Here is a 6,186-nt window from a genome sequence, read left to right on the forward strand (position 1 = left end):
GAAGCTCAAGACCGCTTTGACTACGGCACCAGTATTGGTATTACCCACAGGTTCAGGATCGTATATGGTATATTGTGACGCATCTTACATTGGGCTTGGTGCAGTATTAATGCAAGATGGCACGGTGATTGCATATGCGTCGTGGCAGTTAAAAGTTCACGAGAAGAATTATCATGTTCATGACTTAGAATTGGCAGCCATTGTTCATACGCTGAAGAATTGGAGGCATTACCTCTACGGTGTCTCGTGTGAGGTATTTACTGATCATTGTAGTCTTCAGTATCTGTTCAAACAAAAAGATCTTAATTTGAGGCAGAGAAGATGGTTGGAATTGTTGAAAGACTATGATATCACCATTTTGTATCACCCCGGAAAGGCCAATGTAGTGGCCGATGCTTTGAGTAGAAAGGTTGTGAGTATGGGCAGTCTTGCATATATTCCGGTTGGTGAGAGGCCGTTAGCTGCAGATTTCAGACGTTGGCTAATCAGTTCGTGAGGTTAGATGTTTCGGAACCCAGTCGGGTTCTAGCTTCCACAGTTGCTCGGTCTTCTTTATATGAGCGCATCAGAGAGCGGCAGTATGATGATCCTCGTTTACTTGTCCTTAAGGACATGGTGCGACACAATGATGCCAAACAGGTTGTTGTAGGGAAAGATGGACTTCTGCGAATGCAGGGTCGTATTTGTGTACCTAATGTTGACGGGCTTCATGAATTAATTCTTGAAAAGGCACACAATTCCAGGTATTTTATTCATCCAGGTACCGCCAAAATGTATCAAGATTTGTGGCAACATTATTGGTGGAGGAGAATGAAAAAAGATATAGTTGCATATGTAGCTCGGTGTCTGAATTGTCAGCAAGTTAAGTACGAGCATCAGAGACCTGGTGGTTTGCTTTAGAAGTTAGAAATTCCTGAGTGGAAATGGGAGCGTATCACTATGGATTTTGTTGTTGGACTCCCACGGACTCAGAGAAAATTTGATGCAGTTTGGGTCATTGTAGATAGGTTGACCAAGTCAGTACATTTCATTCCAGTGGCAGTTACCTATTCTTCAGAAAGGTTAGCTGAAATTTACATTCGTCAGATTGTCCGCCTTCACGGTGTGCCCATGTTTATTATTTCAGATCGAGGTACGCAATTTATCTCACACTTCTGAAGGGTTGTACAACGTGAATTAGGCATACGGGTTGAGTTGAGTACATCATTTCATCCACAGACAGACGGATAGTCAGAGCGCACCATTCAGATATTGGAAGATATGCTTCGCGCTTGTGTTATAGACTTTGGAGGTTCTTGGGATCAGTTCTTGCCACTTGCGGAGTTTGCTTATAATAATAGCTACCAGTTGAGCATTCAGATAGCTCCATATGAGGCATTATACGGAAGGCGATGCCATTCGCCAGTTGGCTGGTTCGAACCGGGAGAGGCTCGGTTGTTGGGTACCGATTTGGTACAGGATGCCTTGGGTAAGGTCAAGGTTATTCAAGATTGACTTCGCACAGCTCAGTCGAGGCAAAAGAGTTATGCCGACCGTAAAGTTCGTGATATTGCATTCATGGTTGGAGAAAGAATATTACTCCAGGTTTCACCTATGAAAGGTGTAATGAGGTTCGGAAAGAAGGGCAAGTTGAGCCATAGGTATATTGGACCATTTGAAATTCTTGAAAGGGTGGGTGAAGTAGCCTACACGCTTGCATTACCACTTAGTTTATCAGCGGTTCATCCGGTGTTCCATGTGTCTATGCTCCGAAAATATCATGGTGATCCGTCCCATGTGTTAAATTTCAGCTCAGTCCAATTGGACAAAGATTTGACTTACGAGGAGGAGTCGGTGGCTATTCTAGCCCGGCAGGTCCGACAGTTGAGGTCTAAGAGTTATCCTTCAGTTCGGGTGCAATGGAGAGGTCAACCGGTAGAGGCATCTACCTGGGAGTCCGAGTCGGACATGCGGAGTAAATATCCACAGCTTTTCTCCAGCTAGGTACTTTTTCTAACTCCGTTCGAGGACGAACGCTTGTTTTAGAGGTGAAGAATGTGATGACCCAAAGTGTCATCTTTAAATTTAATAAGTAATTCTGTGTTCTAAGACCTCGAAAAGCACTATTTATCATTCCTCGACTTGCATGCGTAGTCCGTATAATTTTCTGAAAAGTTTTTGTGTGAAAAATGGATTAAAATGTGAAATAGAACTTTAAAACTCAATTTAGTTGACTTTGGACAACATTTTGAGCAAACAGACTCGTATTAGTATTTAGATAATTCCGGTAGGTCCGTATCATGATTAGGGACTTGGGCGTATGCCCGAAATCGAATTCCGAGGTCCCTAGCCCGAGATATGGAATGTTGATAAAAAATTAAAAGTTTGAAAGCTTCAGGATTTTAAGAATTTACTGATGTTGAATTTATTGACACCGGGTCCATATTTTGGTTCTGGAACCCGGTATAGGTCCACCATAATATTTATGACTTGTCTGCCAAATTTGGCGAGAAACGGAGTTGATTTGACGTAATTCGGACGTTTGGTTGTGAAAATATAAGTTTTAAAGTTTTCTTGAAAATTTCATTTGATTTGATATCTGATTCGTAGTTCTAGGTGTTATTTTGGCAATTTGATCATATGAGCAAGTTTGTATGATATTTTAGGACTTGTGTAAATGTTTGGTTTGGAGCCCTGAGGGCTCGGGTGAGTTTCGGATAGGTTACGGGTGTTTTAAAACTTTGGAAAAATCTGGTATTTCCAGTTCTAGTTTCCTTCTATGCGATCGCGTGACTGTGTCCGCGATCGTGAAGGTTTGTTGAGAATTGATGGAAATTTGTACTATGCGATCGCATAGTATTGTACGCGATAGCACAGTTGGAGAAGCTAAGGCATCGCGAATGCGTGGGCAAAGCCGCGTTCGCGAAGAAGGAATGAGACAGAAGCTGAAGCACAAAATTTGTGCTATGTGATCGCACAAGGTAGTCCGCAATCGCGGAAGGCTGAGAAGTTGTACTTCGCGTTCGCGAGATAACTGTCGCGTTTGCGTAGAGCAAAAGCTGGGCAGCCTAAAAATGTGCTTCGCGATCGTGAAGCATTGTACGCGATCGCATAGGGTAAAAATATGGGCAAACAGAACATAAGTTCTGGAAATGGGATTTCGACCCATTTTCTACCATTTTCGATTTTGAGCTCGGGTAAGAAGATTTTTGAGCGATTTTCACGGAAAAATATTGGGATAAGTGTTTCTTATCCTATATTGATTATATTTCATGATTTCATACTCAGTTATATCATGAATTCGTAAAATTTTGGGAGAAAAATCAGATTTTTATAAAATCTTCCAAAAACGAAAATTTAAGATTTGAAGGTCCATTTAACATCGGAATTTGATAATTTTTATAGGGTTAGACTCGTCTCGGAATGGGTGTTTGAATTTCATAAGTTTTTTCAAGATTTGAGACGTGGGCCCCACTATCAATTTTTAAAGTGAATTTCGGATTTTATCCGAAAAATTAGTAAATTCATATGGAATTAATTCCTATGATTCGTATTGAGTATATCGAATTGTTTGTGAATAGATTTGACGCTTTTGGAGATAAATTCGAAAGAAAAAGTTGTGGTCGAATAATTGATTGAAATTGCAAAGCGAGGTAAGTGTCGTGGTTAACCTTGACTTGAGGGAATAGAACACTTAAATTATTTGTTATGTGAAATGCATGTGAACGACGTATAGGCGAGGTGACGAGTGTCTATACGTCGTCAAATTAATTGTTTGCATAATTATTTGAAAATCCTAAATTTGTTTTAATACACGAATTAATTGTTTCTCTCCTATTCTTTGTCAAATATTAATTCTTGAATTCCTGCAATAATTGCTACATGTTGATTTGATTTATGTGCATTAATGACATTTAGCATATTAAATAGTAAACTGCATACTTTCTCCCTGATTTTCATAATAAATTGTTATTTATCATTATTTGTTTCATAATTAAATCATAATTATTGTATGCTTGTTGTCTTAAAATTTTTATATTAATTGTTGCATTTATTGGGACAAATTTCTTCTATAAGAATTGGTAAAAGAACATATTGGGGGATCGGGTTGCACGCCGCATTAAACTTATTAAAAGTCCATATTGAGGGATCGGGTTGCACGCTGCAACAGACTTGTTAAAAGTCCATATTGGGGTATCGGGTTGCTCGCCGCAACAGACTTATTTAAAAGTCTATATATACTTGATTAAAATATATATATATATATATATATATATATATATATATATATATATATATATATATATATATGGGATGATTGAAAATGAATACGTGGTGGGAGCGGATTGCACGTTGTAACGAAAATTAATTTAAATAATAATTTGTTATGACCGTTGAGTTGACTTCAACTATTAGAAATGAGTTACGTGATTTAATTCTATTATTGTGGTTATTACTATTATTGCGTATAGGTTAATATAAGTGACCTGCCTTAGCCTCGTCACTACTTCGTCGAGGTTAGGCTCGGCACTTACCAGTACATGGGGTCGGTTGTACTGATACTACACTCTGCACTTCTTGTGTAAATTTCGGAGTTGGTCCCAGCGGCGTGCCATAGATTTGCTCGGATTTCAGTTATCAGAGGAGACTTGAGGTATAACTGCATGGCGTCCGCAGTTCTGAAGTCCCCGTCTACTTTACTTTAGCTGTGTGTTTATTTTCAGACATCTTTATTTTATTCAGACCTTTATTAATATTATTCTAGAAGCTCGTGCACTTGTGACACCAATTCTGGGATGGTATTTAGACACCGTTATTTTATGGAGTATTCACTACATTTCAGACTTTACTTTCGCATTTAATTCTTTGTTATTAATCAATTTAAAAATTATTTTAAAATGAATAATATTATTCTAACGTTGGCTTGCCTAGCAAGTGAAATGTTAGGTGTTATCACGGTCCCGAAGGTGGGAATTTCGGATCGTGACATTACTATGTGAAGTTTAACACTTTATATCTTGTAAGAATACTACATTATTAACAAAATATACGATAAAAAAAAACTAATTTTTTTTGTAAAGTCTATTAAAATGTTTAAAACCTCAATTAAAATATGGTTTTAGACCACTAATTTTATTGAGTTATCCTTAATTTATAGTAATAGTTTTCAATTTTATTATCTAATAAGTCCCTAGACTTAGATTGACATATATAACTAATACATATTATTTGTCCGGGACTAATCATAAGTGGGAGAAGTATGCCTGATAGATTCTCCACTGTTAACATATATCGACCCTCCTTTTCATTGTTTCAACTGTGAGACGAAGGAAGGTGTCGAGTTCCAAAAAATGTGCTGCCTAAAAAGAAGGAAAAAATGTAGCAGTAGTTAATTCTAAATTAACACTAATTAACCGAGATCAAGTAGTTACCGAGTTATCAAAAAGAAAGGGTAAATAAGCAAGCAAACACGGAATTAAAACATACATGGTTTAGCTAGTGGATAAATAAATTAAAAGATTTTATACATAAATTGATTGTACCTAATAAATTTTTTCAATGTTTCTACCTCACAAGGAGAGCAGTTTGCTCGTCCTACCTACACGAAGACTCTTTATGACACTAGCAATAATTGATGACTCTTCTAAGAATGACACTAGAAATATCAACCAAGGAAGTATGAAGTTGGCTATATCTTCAATATGAGAATAAATGCGTTTGATATATGCGGACTGAAAAACCACTTATCTTCTCTTCCACTTGAAAATCCTCTCTCTAACAATCAAAGTGATCATTCTTGAGTATAGCTATTGCAATGAAGAAGAAGTTAAAAGCGAAAAAGGGTTGATTGTGTGACTTATGGTTGTCTAGGTATACACCAAAGATCGACGGTTCAAAGATATCAAATCTACCGATTGACCGAGTATATCCGACATAAGTTTACTACGGAAAGTTCAAAGGGAAACCTACTTATCCAGATGCAATTAATCCTTGCTTGTAAATCACACAGTTTTTTCATGCATACTTCCGTGATATAGCCATTCCCCATTCATGTGGGGGATTGTTGAGGTTTTATTTTTTAAGATGTAATATTCTTAAAATGAGGGTGAATGGGAAATGGAGGGAAAATGAAATTTTGAGTAAAATTTTAAGTTTCCCCCTCTTAACAATGAGACATTGTCCCATATTGGAAGTGGAAGACATTTT

The sequence above is a fragment of the Nicotiana tomentosiformis genome, chromosome 8, assembly GCF_000390325.3.
Source record: "Nicotiana tomentosiformis chromosome 8, ASM39032v3, whole genome shotgun sequence".
NCBI lineage: Eukaryota > Viridiplantae > Streptophyta > Magnoliopsida > Solanales > Solanaceae > Nicotiana > Nicotiana tomentosiformis.